This window comes from Lontra canadensis, unplaced genomic scaffold (genome assembly GCF_010015895.1).
Source record: "Lontra canadensis isolate GAN:19392208 unplaced genomic scaffold, GSC_riverotter_1.0 scaffold51, whole genome shotgun sequence".
Taxonomy (NCBI): Eukaryota; Metazoa; Chordata; class Mammalia; order Carnivora; family Mustelidae; genus Lontra; species Lontra canadensis.
In genome coordinates, this window is record NW_022631045.1 from 2280879 (window position 1) to 2300313 (window position 19435).

Below are 19435 nucleotides of genomic sequence, written 5' to 3' on the forward strand. Positions count from 1 at the left end.
CCGTACCTAGCTGATACTTACGAAGTTGTTTTTGAGCCTCTTGCAAGGTTAGAGTGAAACGGCTCATGATAACCCTGAGCCACTTCTCAGTTCACCCTATAAATTCTTGGGTTATGTCAAAAAATAATTTCCGTTTGGAGGGAGGTTAAAAAGACTAAGGGCTTGAAGTGAACAGAACCTTCCCAAGAGGATAAGTAAATACAACAGTTGCAAATGTGCAACATTTTGAAGAGCGGACCTGTACCTATTAGATTTCAGTGTTTGTGAAGCTGTGGCAGTTTGCATCATGAATGAGAAGGAAGGGTGATGCAAAAAGAAATATTAGACAATGAGCATTTCAAAGAGAAACAAACATGGAGAACTGAGTAGTGAAAAAAATGTATATGCTCTTAAAAGCAGGAGGATCTAAATCACTTCTATGATAGACCCCCTCACCCTCTCAAATCAGGTTCACAAGAGAAGGTCAGTTCTTGCCGTTTTATAGTTTTGCCGCTACTCCTTTTCCAAACGTGGTGTATTTTCAAGTGTCTGAACTGGTAAGGAATTAGTAAGCCCTTCTTATGTGTATGTGTCCAACTTAATGGACAATGCATCATCTGAAATGTGAGAAAATCTTGCAACTTTAAAAACAGATACTCTGTCCCTAACTGGTGACTTTGCAAGTGAAGAAACAGCAAAGGCTTGAAACTGACCGCTTAGTAACATTTCTCTTGTGATACTACTTCAGTAAACTGGCACTGAGATTGAGTCATTACGATATTACAGGAAAAGATGCCTTTTGAAATATTCTCTCCATCTGCTTATTTCTTGAAGAATTCACCTACAGCATCTAAAAATACTTCCCGGGGCCATCTGAATTTCTCTAGGCTATAAACATCACCTTTTGTTTCATTTAATAACAGGTGTAAAATGCAGATGACATGATACTTTACATGGAAAACCCAAAAGACTCACCCCCAAACTACTGGAACTCATAAAGCAATTCAGTAATGTGGCAGGATACAAAATCTATATACATAAATCAGTTGCTTTCTTATACACTAACAATGAAAATACAGAAAGGGAAATTAAAGAATCAATTCCATTTACTATAGCACCAAGAACCATAAGATACCTGGGAATAAACCTAACCAAAGAGGTAAAGGTCCTGTACTTGAGGAACTACAGAACACTCATGAAAGAAACTGAAGAAGACACAAAAAGATGGAAGACCATTCCATGTTCATGGATCAGAAGAATAAAGGTTGTGAAAATGTCTCTACCGCCTAGAGCCATCTATACTTTCAATGCTATCCCGATCAAAATTCCACCAGCATTTTTCAAAGAGTTAGAAAAAATAATCCCCAAATTTGTATGGAATCAGAAGAGACCCCAAATTGCTAAGGAAATGTTGAAAAAGAAAAACAAAACTAGAGGCAATACGTTGCCTGATTTCAAGTCTTACTACAAAGCTGTGATCACCAAGACAGCATAGTACTGGCACAAAAACAGATACATAGACCAGTGGAACAGAGTTGAGAGCCCAGATATGGACCCTCAACTCTATGGTCAAATAATCTTCAACAAAGCACGAAAAAAATATACAGTGGAAAAAAGAGCATCTCTTCAATAAATGGTGCTGGGAAAATTGGACAGCTATGTGTGGAAGAATGAAACTCAATCATTTTCTTACACCATACACAAAGATAAACTCGAAATGGATAAAAGACCTCAACGTGAGGCAGGAATCTATAAAAATCCTAGAGGAGAACACAGACAGTAACCTGTTCAATATTGGCCACAGCAACTTCTTTCAAGCTATGTCTCCAAAGGCAAAGGAAACAAAAGTGAAAATGAACTTTTGAGGGGTGCCGGGGTGGCTCAGTGGGTTAAAGCTTCTGCCTTAGGCTCAGGTCATGATTCCAGGGCCCTGGGATTGAGCCCCGCATCGGGCTCTCTGCTCAGCGGCAAGCCTGCTTCCCCTTCTCTCTCTGCCTGCCTCTCTGCCTACTTGTGATCTCTCTCTGTCAAATAAATAAATAAAATCTTTAAAAAAAAAAAAAAAAGAAAAAGAAAATGAACTTTTGGGACTTCATCAGGATCAAAAGCTTCTGCACAGGAAAGGAAACGGTCAACAAAACAAAGAGGCAACTCACGGAATGGGAGAAGATATTCGCAAATGACACTACAGAGAAAGGGCTGATATCCAAGATCTATAAAGAACTTCTCAAACTCAACACACACAAAACAGATAATCATGTCAAAAAATGGGCAGAAGACATGAACAGACACTTCTCCAAAGAAGACATACAAATGGCTAACAGACACATGAAAAAATGTTCATCATCATTATTCATCAGGAAGATTCAAATCAAAACCACATTGAGATACCACCTTACACCAATTAAAAAGGCCAAAATTAACAAGACAATAAACAAGTGTTGGAGAGGATGTGGAGAAAGGGGAACACTCTTATAGTGTTGGTGCAGTCACTTTGGAGACAGTGTGGAGATTCCTTAAGAAATTAAAAATAGGACTTCCTATGACCCTGCAATTGCACTACTGGATATTTACCCCAAAGATACAGATGTAATGAAAAGAAGGGCCACCTGTACCCCAATGTTCATAGCCGCAATGGGCACAGTTGCCAAACTGTGAAGAGAATTAAGATGCCCTTCAATGCATGAATGGATAAAGAAGATATGGCCCATATATACAATGGAGTATTATGCCTCCATCAGAAAGGATGAATACCCAACTTTTGTATCAACATGGATGGGACTGGAAGAGATTATGCTGAGTGAAATAAGTCAAGCAGAGAGTCAGTTATACGGTTTCACTTACTTGTGGAGCATAAGGAATAACATGGAGGACATTGGGAGATGGAGAGAAGTGAGTTGGGGGAAATTGGAGGGGGAGACAAACCATTAGAGACTGTGGACTCTAAGAAACAAACTCAGGGTTTTAGAGGGGAAGAGGGTGGGAGATTGGGTGAGCTTAGTGGTGGGTATTATGGAGGGCACGTATTGCATGGAGCACTGGGTGTGGTGCATAAACAATGAATTCTGGAACACTGAAAAGAAATAAATTAAAAGAATAAAATGTAAAATAAAATAAAATAACAGGCATAAAATGCACATAATAATATTTAAATTGCTGTAGAAGTATAGTAAAAAAGGTACAAAGTAGTTAAATAATTAGGTGTGTACAACTTCTATTACATATGACCTACCACTAAGGGTATGTGAATTCATACAATTTGTAAAGTAGGGAATTGGTGCAAAATTTGACACTTTCCCTATAGCATCAGTAATGAGTTTTACTAAAATACTAAAGATGAGGGAAGACCAAAGGCAACCTTTAAGGTCTGTATCTTCTGCCTTAATGTTTATTAAACTTAAGTGTCTTTCTCCTCTGTTGTATACTTGTGTGCCCTTCTCCCTTGTCATTGGCTTTTATTCCTATGGTTCTTAGACTCCATCCTTGATGAAACAAAGTTCCTTGCAGTCCTGTTTTCTTGCTCCAGGAATCATTTCTAAGAATCATCCTTTTGAAACTCCTAATTAAAATATTAAGATATGGTTTAGCCATATTTAAGTTAAAATTGGAGCACCTTGTGCTGAATGTGATCTATCTCTTTGGGTTTGATATTTTTCAGTGTTAGCTTAATGAGGGAAGGGTAGAGAAAGTCAGAAAAGAATTAATAATTTATAATAATCCATATCATAAATTGTTCTTCTTAGTTCGACTTTTGTCACTTTTAATACTTAAGGGAAGGTGTATTCTTTCAAATCCAGTTATACTTGGAGAGTGAAACTGTTCTAGGGTTGAGAAAAAGATCATTAATATCCTGGGGATCCATGCTTACTTCACTTTTATTTAAACTAACATTGAAGTCTAACATTTATTACGGAGCCACTGAGAATCTGGAAAACTCCATGTAAAATATCAGCCATAGAAATGTTTATAACGAACTGTAAAGGGTACCTCAATGTCTATTTCAAAACTGATTTGATGAATACAGAAAAGGTCAAACTAAAAATAACTAGACTGAATCAGTTGTAAGTGTAGTAACATATGCATCATTTAATAATGAACTCTAAATTTGCACCACAGTTTAAGGAGTATCATGAATGCTAATTCTGACAGCAAAGGGTTATGAACTACCTGTCAACTTGTGCCCGACACAAGGTCAGGCAGTTATGAGCTAATGAAACCCCAATGAAGCAGAAGGTGAATGACTGGCATGAGTGGGCTAGTGGGAAGAAACTGCTGTAACACAGTGGCACATTCAGAATGACACGGTGTCCTGAAACAGAAGCCACTGTGATCCCATCTGTTTATAAAGTCTGACTGCTTAAGTTAAAACCTCCCAATATAGGCAACATATTTCCTAGGAGATTTTTTTTCATATCCATAAACATTCAGATGTTACAAGTGCTAAGCATTTTTGGGTTTTCCTTACATATGCAGTTAGCTCTTTCTAAAAGGTTTTATTAAATATTTTTGACACGTTGAGCAACAATGAAGACTTGCATATGGGACCTCTAGTTCGGATAATCAGTTTTATCCAAGGGCTGATCCAGATTTTTGAATGTGATGATGTCCATGTAGATTTGTTTTAAAGACTTTGTGCCCATGATAGTGATCAAATGGAAATATAATTTATGCTTGTTAAAATTCAGGAAATCAAAGGAAGCACTAAAATTCTGATAAAGCTAATGCTGTTAATGTGAACATACTTTAAATTATGTGTAAATGTATATTCTATCAAGTCTGCACTTTTATCATATTCCCCAACCATCTGAAACTCATGAAAACAAATCAGTTTTCTGTTTGTCTATCTCTTTTGAAGATGTTTCTATGGCCCTAAAGTGTTTCTCCTTCTTGGTTTTTTAATTGTATCACAGGAATAAAAGATAAACAACAACATTAGAAAAAGAAAAAAGAAGTGACTTCTGAAAAAAGTCTCATTCCAGGAAGCAATAGTGTGAAAAAAAAAAGAAAGAAAGAAAAGATGAAGTAAAACAAGTATATGTGCACATGTGCGGACAAACACGCACTTACACTAACATGAGTGAACATTTAGGGTATGTATTTCACATTATTAGATTTTTATTTCTTTAGGAGATCTCGATAATATTGGTAGGTGTAACACTGTAAGAGTTTGGTAAAGTTTTTATCTACCAAGGAAGAACTAGGTTTCATTAGGACGTGTAAAATTGGAAGAAAACCACAAACTTATCAATCCTTACATAAATCTCTCTGTTCTTTCTTCTAGTGTCCCCAGCTATAATCATGACAATAAGTTACAACAGTCCTTCTATTGATAACTTGACATATTTCCAGTTAACCAAAAGAAAGCATCAAAAGTAGTTAATTTTCATTAGTGTGCAGAACAAAGTTCACAGCTTACAACTAAGGAAGAGATGCTCAAAAATATTTTTTGTTCCCCTACTATGTGTTTGGCACTAGGAATAAAATGCTGAATAAAAACAAAGTATCAATTCTCACAGAAATGATAATTTTGTTAGATTTTTAATCAAATAATCATATGAATTGCAATTTAATTTAGACACATTTAAAGATATAGTGTAAATAGATGTTAATCAATTAATGCATGGCTTATTGTAAAATTATGAAATGAGCTACTTCCCACAAAAGGTAGGGCAAAGGAAAGCAGAAAACAAGATTTTATTGAGTGCAACTGAGTAAATTGACCTAGTTTGGAGGATCAGGAAATGCGCCCCAAAAGATCAGAATTTAGCTGCTGCCCACATCAAAAGAAGGAGGTCACTAATCAAATGGATGAAGTAAAATTAAGCTTCTTGAGGAAGGAATGAGTGTGTCCATAAGCTCCATACTGACGAAGAAAAGGGTATGTTCCAGAAACTGAAGAGTGGCCAGTATGGGAGAGAAAAAGAAAGTGACTAGAAGATACTAGAGAAGCAGGAAGGGATTGTCCTATGGAGGGTTCTGCTAGTCAGTTCAAGGGTGCTGTGCTTTATCTCAAGCCCAATGGGAAATAGCTGTATATTCGAGCCATGTAAGTGAAATTTAGACACAAACATGCCTGGATATAAAAGAAGCTTCTCCTTTTTTTCTTTGTCTCTCTCTCTTTTTTTTTTTTTTTTTAAGATTTATTTGAGAGAGAGAGAGAACAAGTGGGGAGAAAGAGAGGGAGAAAGAATCTTAACCAGACTCCTGGCTGAGTGCAAGCCGGGTGTTGGGATTTCTCCCAGGACCCTGAGATCACGACCAGAGCTGAAACCAAATGTTGGATGCTTAACCAACTAAGCCACCCAACCATCCCTAAAAGCGACTTCTTAATCAAATCAACTACAGAGGGTGGTGGGAAGGAGAGCCAGACTGAGATAAGGCTATTGGGGATGGTCAAGACAAAGCAGGAGAGAGGAGTAATGATCAGAATGTATAAGCGAGGTTGGTATAACTCTTCAAATGACAAATAATATACTAATGAAGACAGTAGGGCTGTTTTGGGGAAGTTGTGAAACTAGAAGTCATATTAGAGTAGGTTGTAAGATGAATGGGAGGTAAAGAACACAATTGCAGAAGAATTACAAAAGAATCAAGGCATTTAGGAAGGTTGCATATGCCAGAAGGAAAACCAAATTCAATGCTCCAAATTCTGACCCTTTTCTTGGAACTTTAAATTGTACAGAGTTTTTCCTATCAAGTATGTGCCACATGAATATTTTTGCATTTATGCATTCAAACTATTTTTTTTTTACAATTTCCTTAAGATACATTCCAAGAAATGAAATTGTAGCATTCATTGATTTTTAAAAATTTTAGTACCAATTTCCAAATGTCCTTCAGAAATGACATCCAAATCTAGTCAATCAATAGTATTGTATTCCGATTACCTATGACACGCTTCTGCTTATTATTGTGAATTTTGTTAATCTGAAAAGCTTTAATGTTGTTGCAGTGTTCTTTTAAATTGCATGTTATTTGTTTGGTAACTAAGGCTGAACAGTATTTCCTATATTTGTGTGCCATAATTGCTCATTCCTTTTATTGACAATAGCTGCTGATTCATTCATTCTTATGAATACTTATTGATCTTGACAGATCCCATGATCTGTCCCTTGATCCCAAGGTCCTGGGATGGAGTGCTGAGTCTTGCATCGGGCTCCCTGCTCAGCAGAGAGTCTGCTTCTTCTTTTCCCTTTGCCCCCCACTACCAGCTCCTTCTTGCTCTCCCTTGCTCTGTCTCATACTACCCCAAATAAATCAATAAAAATCTTAAAAAAATAAATTTCTGAATTATCAGCCAGTAGTTTTAAACAGTAAACAGATCAGATAAAGATTGGCAAGTTACCTTTTGGATAAAATAATAGAAAGTTTTCACACTGAACAATTAACCACCTGATACACATGTACCATCAAGTAAACAGTCACCAGTAAATGTGCTTTGTCTTATTTTCCTGCATATTTTAGTCTTTTGTTTTCCCTTTTTCTTGCTTTGTGTCATTCTTGATCTTCTACTAAGTATGAATCACTGCTGGTTGATATCTTTATAATGCCAAAAAACTATAATATAACCTCTTATATTTTTGTAATAATATTAGAAGTTGCACGTACATTCTGTGTACAAATAAGGCCCTCACCATGAGGCTTTTCTGCTCATTGAGTTTCCAGGTTAACTACACAGATTTCTAAATGGATTGAAATTCTCATAAAAATTTCAAGTTTGAAGTAAATTTTAGATGTATTTATCAAAGACAATGGAAAAGAAAAATCACCAGTTGATTTCTGCATCTTCAGGTTTAGTCAGGATATTGAATTTTAGTTAAACTCAATGAACTACCACTTTTTCCCCGTTGACCCTTTGATTTTCAGTATTGTTTATCTGCCTCACCACCATCAAAGAAAAAATACTAAATGATTTTGACAATCTTGTCAAATAACACTAAAATTATTTCTTTCGGTTCTTGCAAACATTAAGAAAGTTTTCATCTCACCGTACATAATGCATCACTTACAAGCACACTTTCATCCTAATGATGAGAATGTTTCATTTTCAGGCCAAAAGGCAATGGATATAATTATACATTCTTCCATGAATGAAATCATAATGGAATTAAATTGTGTTTGTAGGTTTGACATCTTGCTATTGTGGCCTAAGAAAGTAAAGACCAACATTAGGCATTTATTAAATATGTAAAATTCACATCAAGCTGGCAGTGTTTCTATTCATTTATTTCATACCACTTGCACATCTCAAATGAAATAGTTCCTTAAATTCAAATTTATGAATTCTATAAAGAAGACCCACTCTGGTTGGACTGGAAAAGGAAGTATGGAAATCATCCTACTAGAGACCTTCTGCTCTTCCATTATCTATTTTTTTCTACAACAGCCACTCCTGAAGATCTATCCTAAAAGCCCGTAAAATAAACAAAGTAAATAAGGCATATTTAATGAGGTAGTGTTTGGACAGATTGGATACAAAGTAAATAAACTATAGCTTACAAGAAATGAAATACTTTCACTTTTTTTTAAAGATTTTATTTGACAGAGAGAGAAACAGCAAGAGAGGGAATACAAACAGGGGAAGTGGGAGAGAGAGAAGCAGACGCCCTGCTGAGCAAGAAGCCCAACGTGGGGCTCTATACCAGGATCCTGGGAACATGACCTGAGTCAAAGGTAGACACTTAACCTCTGAGCCACCCAGGAGCCCATATTTTCTACTTTCAATCATATATTCCATATAAATATGCAAGAAATCCTAAATGGCAGAAATGGAGAACAGTTACATTACATAAATGATAGTATACTCTTAGGACGTAAAAATATTGTAAAATCATTAATTATGATATAAGTAGCCTCCCTTCTAACCTTATATATCAGCTCAGGGTCTTCAAGAGGCAGATATCAGGATGGAATTCAATGTGTGAGACATTTAGTAGTAGGATGCCTATGAACAATATAGGAGTCAGGAGGAGGGAGGAGGTGAGGGAAGCTTTAAACCACGAGGCAAGCCTGATGCCTATAAAAGGAGAGGAGAGCAGACAGAGGTTTGGGGGTTCAGAGTGCAGTTTCACTTTGAGAAAGTCTTAAAAAGATCCTAGAGCAAAAGCTATCTGCTATCTGCAATGAGTACCACACTGGACATTCACGGTCTGGGCCCAGAGTGGTTTTGCCTTGGTCTGAGTGCTGTGGCAGATCCAAAGGCATGCAGCCACTGGAGGATGGCTGGCTATCATTCACCCTCTTGTAGCAAGTTGTCCTGAAAGGATTGGAGCAGTGTACCTCCATGGCTTCCTTACCCTGATAACTACATAATGAAAACAGGATCATTGGAAAGCAGCTAGTGTGAATCACCTCGGTCCCAGGACTCTGGTAAACTTAAACAAATGATAAGGAACCTCAAAGAGCTTGTCTTTATGAGGATTATATCAATCAATATTTATTGTTAAAATTTAAAAAGCAATTTAAGACATATTTATTTGCTTAAAAAAGAATAAAGTCATTACATCAACATGAATAATACATTTTTATTAAAAACATTTCCAAACTGAATGAATAAATGATCAGAAAAGTGGCATTGTTTTTCTTAAAAAAAAAAAAGATATTTCTAATGTCTCCTTTGATGGAACACAGGTGGATCCTCACATCACGTTCCGCATATGATCTGTTGTGAAGTGCCATTTCAAGTTTTGTAATTGGTGAAAATCAAGGCTCACTCAGATATGTAAATTATCTGGGACTTCAGGAACCACATGAAAGGGTCTTTGGGGGAACCTCCATGCACACTTTGAGAAGCATTGATTAAAGCATTGAGTACATCTCACACATTAAATATGATAATACATTTAATTTATAAAAGTTATCTTGCAGACATAGAGTATGTTCATGTGGAGTAAGACGCAGCTAAAAAGTCACTGCCACTTTGAATTCATCTTCAATTCTTCTAGCTAAAAATATTTCCCAATATACAACACTTCTTTTTTTTTTAATTTTTTTAATTTATTTTCAGCATAGCAGTATTCATTGTTTTTGCACCACACCCAGTGCTCCATGCAATACGTGCCCTCTCCAATACCCACCACCTGGATCCCCCAACCTCCCACCCCCCGCCCCTTCAAAACCCTCAGATTGTTTTTCAGAGTCCATAGTCTCTCATGGTTCACCTCCCCTTCCAATTTCCCTCAACTCCCTTCTCCTTTCCATCTCCCTTTGTCCTCCATGCAATTTGTTATGCTCCACAAATAAGTGAAACCATATGATAATTGACTCTCTCTGCTTGACTTGTTTCACTCAGCATAATCTCTTCCAGTCCCGTCCATGTTGCTACAAAAGTTGGGTATCCATCCTTTCTGATGGAGGCATAATACTCCATAGTAATATACAACCCTTCTAACACAACACGAAAAAGTATTTTGGCCTTAATTGTCTTTATCTTCTAACAGTCTGACTTTTATTTTTTTTAACTTTCTGAAGTTAAAATACTGCATACTGCAATGCCTTTCACATAACAGGATTTTGGTAGTTTTATTTAATTAACTAATTAACTTTTTAAGATTTTATTTATTTATTTGAGAGAGAGAGAGAAGGAGAGCTAGTGCACAGAGGGAGAAACAGACTCTTGGCTGAGCAGGGAGCCCGATGTGGGACTCCATCCTACTACCCTGGGATCATGACCTGAGCCAAAGGCAGATGCTTAACCAACTGAGCCACCCAGGTGTCCCGGATATTGGTAGTTTTAAATAAACACTGAATATTGATATTTCTTATATTATATTTGGCAAAGTCAACATATCATCATCAAATTTTGTGATTATATGATGCAAGATACACCTTATCTTTAAAATGGTATCGTCTCATAGGTCCTTCTTTCCTTTAAAAATAAAAGATAAAGAAGCATAATGCATTTTAATGATCACTGTAGATAAAATATGCTTTGATTGATGATACATTATGCCCTATTTTCTTTTCTAGTAAGTCTACAATGGTGAGCGGTGACTTCTGATTTTATTGCTTAACTGTGTTGTAATCACCAGTGACTAACTGAAACCTGATTTTTCTTTGTTAATTATATGACGTTATTTTATCTACAAGCATTACATAGATTGTTTTTTTTTTTGTATTTCCATTTTACTGAATAATTTAACACATAATAGTGTCCTGAATTAACACATAATAGTGCCCTTTGAAGATAATTCTGTCTTGGAAAAACCACCCTTCCCTTCACGAAGTTTATTATAGTTTGGTGAGATTATAAATATTTATAGAAAGGATGGTGAGGCCCTGTGTCTGTGGCATCCAGCAGAACTATACTGTGAGCCATGTATAATTTTAACTTTCCTAGAAGCCACATTAAACAAAGTAAAGAAACCAGGAGTACCTGGATGGCTCATAGCTTAAGTGTCTACATTTAGCTCAGGTCATTCCTGGGACCAAGCCCTGCATCAGGCTCCCCACTTAGTGGGGAGCCTGCTTCTCTCTCTCCTGCTGCCCCTCTTGAACTCTCTCTCTCTGTGTCATATAAGTAAATAAATCTTTAAAAAGAAAGTAAAGAAACCAGAAAAAATAATTTTAATAACACATTGAATTTCACCCAGTATATCTAAAATATTGTCAATGTGTAATCAATATAAAAATTATTAATGAGCCAATGAGTAATTTTCATTGTAGTAAGTGTATTATTCAATTTGTACATGAAATTTTCATTGGAAATACTTGATCTGTACTTAGATTTCATAAAATTTACAGTGAAGAAGTAGATTATTATGCTAAAGTTTTTCCTCAAATTTTTAAGTTTTCCAACAATCAAACTGAATGGAGGATTAGTATTAAAGTTTAAATAAAAGTCTTTGCAAACCATTTATCTGATGAGGGGGTTGCTATCCAAAACATAAAGGTACTCTTAAAACTGAATAGCAAACAAACAAAAAAACAAATAGACAAATAGAAAAAGACAGATATTGCTTGATTATCACTTATATGTGGAATCTGAAAAAAGCTGCACTCACAGAAACAGACAGTAGAATTGTACTTGCCAGGAGCTGTGGGTTGGGGAATTGGGCAGATGTTGGTCAAAAGGTACAAACTTCCAGTTACAAGATGAATAATTTCTGGGGATCTAATGTACTGCATGGTGACTCTGGCTAATAATACTGTATTCGATACTTGAAAGTTACTAAGAGAGTAGATCTTAAATATTCTCACCATAAAAATAAATAAATACAATGCTAATTACGTGAGGTGATGGAGGTATAAACTAACTAAATTGTGGTAATAATTTTGCAATATATACATGTATTAAATCATCACACTGTACACTGTAAACTCATACAATTTTATATGTCAACTATATCTCAATAAAGCTAGAAAAAAATTGCATTCAAGTTACTTAAAAGAGAAAAATCAGTTATCAGTCACTTTAGACACATGTGGCTTAGTGTTACTGAGTAGGACAGTATGTCTCAATACCACAATTAAATGATTATTTTTATATTTATAATTTTATTCATGTTGTTTCATGGCATTTGAATAAATACTGTCTTTGGCATGAAGCCAGTAACTCTTCTGAATTTTGTAATATACTTACTTTAAAAAACACATTGCAAAAAAGGCACATTATTATTTTATGCAAACATTTGATATTATATCGTTGAGTAAAAGCATATTTCCTATTTTAAATGGAAAGTATTTTCTCCTTAAGCTAGTGCTATTTTCCTTGAGCCAAAGAGAGAGGAAAGAATGGCAGCTTTTCCAAAGACATAATTAAATCAACCAAACCAGTCAATGGGATGACAGATGATAGTTGGATCTGGATATCATATTTTCCACATGCTCATCCAGTGTGAATTTCATGTATTCTAGAAGTGCTTGATGATTTTGTAAAAATACTGGTGTAGTAAGGGGCCAAAACTATAAATCTTATTATCTTATAACCTTAATTATAAATCGTATGACCTTCATATTTAAGATTAGTGTGTTGTCATTTATCTTGGATGTTTCTGTTAAAAAAAAAATACACTTAGAAACCCGAAAATTTCCAGTGTCACTGATAACACTTCCTTCTGAAAATATTCGTCCACTTTTAATGCTTCCACTATATACTGTAGTATAGAGACAGATGGATGATAGCTAGATATTTAGAAAATAGGTTGTGAACAGCTAGTATATAGATGCATACAGAATTGTGCTCTAGAATTACATGGTCCAATAATGATAGCCACTAGCTACATGTAGTTTTAAACATTTGAAATGGGGCTTGTCTGAATTGAGATGTGTTATAAGGATAAAATGCACACTGGATTTCAATGAGTTAGTATGAAAAAAGGCATTTATGATATCACATATTTTTTTATTGTTCACACATTGGATTGATAATATATTATTTCACTTTATCATTTTTGCCTTTCAAAATGTGGCTACTGGAAGGGTGTCTAGGTGGCTCAGTCAGTTAAGCATCTCATTTTTTATTTCAGCTCAGGTCATGATCTCAGGGTTGTGAGATGGAGTTGTCAGCTCTGTGCTGGCTTTCAAACCTGCTTAAGATCCACTCTCTCCCTCTCCCTCAGTCCTTCCTGCCCATTCCCTCTCTCCCCTCTCTGTCTCTCTAAAAAAAAAAAAAAAAGTGGCCACTAGAAAATTTAAAATTATTTGTGGCTTCCATTATATTTGTATCAGACACTGTTGATCTGGAGTAGTAAAAATATGCTTGAAAATTCATTGAGCACATCCTATTATTTCTAAAATATTAGATAGCACTTATTACATATATAGGGTGACATATATGTAACATATTTAAATACCTCAAAGAATGCAGAGTTTAAATAGCCACATTGATATTATTTGTGAACACTTGATATAATGTCTGAACAAAAATATTTTCTGTCTGATCTGGAAAAAATTTTCTATAGACAATATGATTTAAATACGGTGCAGAGGCTAATGTGAACTTCTGTTTTTGTATCAATCACAGACATGCCTCCAAGTTAAGATTCCTGCCTTTGTGCCAAATATAACACATATAACATGAAGCAAACCTAATAAATGAGAAGCAAGTACTTACCCTTTAAGATAATTAGTGTAATTTCCCTTAGTCTGCTTCTGGAAACCAAGGGACATTTTGTGTTTTCAGCAGATAATACAGAAAATGATGCCATGTATATCATCCATATCTGTGGAATTAGCTTCAAATATCAGCAGTGTTAAAGTAATAAAATACATGTTCTTAGAATCTGAGACAAAAAGTAATTTAAAAGTTTCTAATATGTCCCCAGTCTTCTTAAATCTTCTCATGTTTTTTCCCCCTACTTTTCATTATAATAAGTCATGTTGCAGGAATGCAGATTTTAGCTGTGATTGCATTTTTGAAAAGTAAAACCAAAAGAATGTCTACATTAATTCAAGATATTGTTGTAACTGTGACTAGTATCTTATTAGAATTTTAAAACTAAGGTATCTGGGTATTCATGGAGGACTATAATACCAATTTAAATGTTGAGAAAGTGGAGATGCCATTTTCTTTTACACAAATATTAAGAATTAACTATGTGCTAGGTATGTACTGTGATGACAAAATATTTTCCTTGGCTTCAAGGAGATTACAGTTTATTGGAGGAACAAAATACAAGTTGAGAAACACTGTGCACAGTAACAGGTGCTGTTTCCTAGAAAAAACCAGGTTGCTACAGATGTACAAAATAAACACTTACAAGGGAATTTGGCTCAAGAAGGTTGCTGGCGGCACATGGAGGGCCAGACGGGGCAGGACTAATGAGGCATTTTCCTGGAGAGGTTAGCTGGAAGGGTAGGAGTTAGTAGAAATGTATATTTGAATTAAACTTGGCAGAGATATGATTTGTGAAGACATTAGTGTTTGAGACCTACAGACCCTGGAGGAGCTGTGCGATCTTGGAAATGTGACTAAAGTTTGGGGTGTGCTTGTAACTCTAAGGGTTCTTTTGAGTGATCACCTCAGGGTCTGTTGCATATGCCTTAGGTATTATTTAGGATGCGGGTGTTGTAATTGATACAATGCCTCCTTGGCCTTTTGCTTATTTTTCTTTCTTCATTCTTGTCACTTGCAAAAGAAGGATGTATCCTATTTTCTAGTGCTCAAGAATCAAAATCAGAATATGCTTCCTCACTGATTTCTCCCATGGCTAATCTAAATTAGTTCGTGTTACCTTTAACAGATGTTCCTCTCATCTCACGTATAGATTATACATAATAATTGTAACTGACAGAGTAGTTATTATAATTCAAATAATGCACTTGATGTTTCACTCCTCTTTTATTCACTTCTCCCATCATCCCATGAAATATCTACTGAGTCCCCATTTTTCAGAGGGGGATCTTGAGGAATGGAGTAACTCTCTCATGATCATACAGGTAATAAATGGTGAAGTCAGAACTCTGAAATGTAAATCTTGAGTAATATAGTGTCTCTTTTGGCCAGTATATTTGAGATGTTACTATAATATATGTTATAGAGAATCTATATGTATACGTGCACTTATATCTATCTCCCTATGTTGATAGAGAGATCTCCATAAATTTGCAAAGTCCTTGAGAAAAGAAAATATGTCTATTTCTTTGATTTTCTCCTAGCCTGCTTTGGATTCTCAAGACATTTACTCACTGAATTTCAAGAGAAGCCAAATATAATTGAATCCAGAAAACAAAAAGAAAATAGAAATCCTTTTGTACCTTAAAGATAATATTAACTATAGATAACATAAAGTATTCTAATGAAAAATACTAAATAAATCTACTTTCATTTTGAGAAACCACACTGGGGATGATACGCCGTTGTACCCTCTGGAGGAGAACTAAAATAAATAAACAAACAAAGATTATTAAAGCAACAGACTTTTACTGAGAGAGAGAAAATTCTGCACTACATTCTGCACTAGAACTTACAGGTAGAAACTCATGACATAACTCTTGTCATCAATCTCCTGCCCATGCATACTGTTTACTTTAAGTCTGCTGGTGACCAAGATCTATCCTTTAAGAATATTCACCTAATTTCAAGTATCCATTCTAGGAATAGGTTTTCCAGGGCCTCAAATGAGATTGTTCAAACAATGAAAAAGAAAGTTGTAACTAAATGATGAAAACCACCTGCTGCTTGTAGGTTGCTGAACAAGTGGCTTTAAGGGAATCGACGAGATTGTTACTGTTGCTCAGTAGGTTCAGGGAAGAAATCAAGGCTGTTGACATTCTTGTCATTGAGATATACAATAGATACAAATGACTTCTGGTTGCCAGTGGCATTTAACCCATATTGTTGGTATTTTACTAGCTAATAATAAGAATTTAGTAAGGTAGAAATCATTTGAAGACAAATCAAGTCAATGTCGATGATTGTTCCTATTGACAGCTCAAGAAAAATGTGCTGTTAGTGATTTTAGCATAGCACCTATTCATTTATAATGACTGGTACATTTCCATTTTAAATCTCTAGACATTATGCTGGAAACTGTGTTCAAGTACAATAGAACTCTGCCTAGCAATTTCTGATAGCCATTGCAGAAAATGTCTCAGTAATGCCTCCTGACCTACAGAGTCACTTAAGTTTGTTTTTCCACCTCCACCTACTCCTCTCATAATGTTGAGAGGTATGTGATTTACGATACTTGCATCTTCTTTCTAGAGTGCTTAAATGTGAAGCCCTGAACTATCTCATTATATGGGATCGCCTTACTAAGCCTATCAAAACCTGATCCTGGAATGGACATCCCATCCTGGCCGTGTATACAAGATTTGGCTGTTTGTACTGAATGAACTACTTACATTTTCCAATGTTGACACAAAATCAGAAACTAAATCCTTATCTAAACTCAAGATACCAGAAATGTAGTTTTAGAGGAAAAATGGACCTTAGTTATAATCTAGTGTGACACATTTGATATGCAGATGAGGAGAGCAATGCTTGGAGATGTTAAGTCATGTTAGAGTTGTCTTAAGACATAATGGCAGAGAAAGTACTAGTACATTGTCTTCTACTTTCTAGCATGAAGTCCTTTTTATCGATCATGTGTTGTTATAGAGACACAGCTATGGTCAAGGCATCTCTATGTGGTCACAAGTCACTGAAGGCTCTGTTTGTTTATACAAACACTGTCTGGTCCTCCAAATGTCTTTCCTCTTTGCGTTGACCCCTAACACCTAAATCCTGGGCTGTAATATGTGTCCATTCCTTGTTGCAGTGTAGAATGCTGCTTCCTTAGCTATATTTGCAGCAACAATCAGTGTTCCAGACATAAATGAAAAACTAGCTAGGCAGTTCACTGCATTCAGTGGCTTGGGATTCTAGAAAAAGCTTCTGTAAGACCAGACACCATAAGCAGCACCACCACCACTAGCTTCTTTGTCACCGAAAGGCTTGGAAGCCCCCAAACTAACACCCAGGTCTGGAATCAACTTTGAACCTGAGGTGATGCATGGAATTTCAGGAATCCAGTGAGGTAACACACAGGTTCTGTGGTTTATAACTATTCCATTTCCTTTGGGGGGCTACCTTATTTTTTCCTAATAAATGAGAATAATTACCTATCCCTTCCCAGCCCTGTGTTCTGAGAATATTTTTGCTGAGCTCATATCCCTCTTCCTCTGTTTGTTTACCTGAGACTCACTCCTATCCTATCACATCTCTGCCTGGAAATGTAATGCAGGGTAATCTCTATATGAATACATATGAATGATTACATTAGCGAAGGCAGCTGAGAGCAATCCATGTAATGGCAATAGTAACGGTAATTGTTATAATAATAACCAAAAATTAGCACAATAATCACCAATCATTTGGCAGTCAGAGTCTGTACCTAAGGTCTATAAAGACCTATCATGTTCTTAAGACCTATCTTTAAGGCCTTTCACATTCTTAACACCTAAGAATTGATCAAAGGTAAAGTGATATGGTACTCCAGGCTATCAGTTAGGATTAGGTTTAGCTATATACAAAAGTAAATTCAAGTTAGTCATGCTGTAAACACATAAGATTTTATTATTTCACATAATATGGGCAGAGATCAGCAATCAAGGGCTTCTATGAGTTTCATGAGGTTACAACTCATTACAACGTTTAGTTTCACTGTTCTGCTATGGTCATTTTCTGCCCAGTACAAAATAGCTACTAGAGCTTCAGCTACCACATCCACATTCCAGCCAGGAGGAAGAATGAAGGGTCAAAAATTTTACACAATATTTTTACTTCTTTTAGAAATTGGTCTTATGACCAAAATCTTTCTAAGGGCTGTTGAGAATCAAAGTTGATATATATTTGACTAACATTTGGGGATATTAATGAGGTATATGTAGTGGCAGAATCTGTCCAACCACCTACAACTTTTCAGATGACAGATGTGGACAGGTAGCATCACAAGGCCAGAATACGGAGATTTTCAGCAATGAGAAATGTAAACTCTTCTTTGAAGGGAGAACAATCTGTGGTGAAACCAGAGACCTCCCAGCATGAGAGTTGCCCACTCTGTCACTTCATTGAAGAAGTCTGCTTTTGAATCACGTAGGCAAGAATTGGGCAAATTTTAGTGAGTGATTATGACAATATGAAATCAGTTAATCAGTACATTGTGAAAGTTTTAGTTTCATGAATTCTTTTCCGATCTTGGATGTATATGTATGGTGGTGACTCAAAGCTTAGAGAGCTTATCATCTCTAAACATGAAATATCCTTCCTCAAATACACATGTTGTCTCCCTCACACCTAGGAAGTCCTCAAACTGAAATACTCCAACACTATAGGTGTCAATTACCCCACATAGAACAAAATATGCAGTGACGGAGACATAGGTAAGGAAACATGCAGAAATAAGCAGTCACTTAATTTTGAATTCACAAGTAAACCAAGACCCTTTCTCACTGTTCTTGGAGGGTAAGTTCCCTGAATATTGCTGTATGGCCTTTGTACTGCTGAATATTGCTGTATGGCCTTTGTACTGCTTACTCCCAAAGCATCAACCTCAGGCAGGCAGTGTTTCCAAACACTTATTTCCAGCTGCATCAGAAATTGTCTATGGTGCTTTTGAAGACAGATTCTTAGATTCCAAAATAAACATCTAATTTGAATGGGTGGTAGGGAGGTAGAAGACAAGATGCTTTTATTTTTTACTTGAAGATACAGGAAAAAATGTAATTCAAAGAACAAAATAATGGTTAATAGTAAACATCTACAGACAGCTTATAGTTCAGAATAAGGGTGAATATGAGTAAAAATCTGAGTGGTTTGAAATCATTAGGTCAGTGTTGCAATGCTGAGTAGAGAGACTGAAATAATAGGCCAGAGTACATTTCTTACCTTTTAGTAGGCGTTTCATCCAAGCATTCCCTCCCCCTTTATTTTGTCATGATACTAGAATACCACGCTCTTAAAAACTGCTTTTATTCATCTGACAACCAACATATTTCTCCAATTCCCCTTTGATCATTAATCAAATAGTTTATG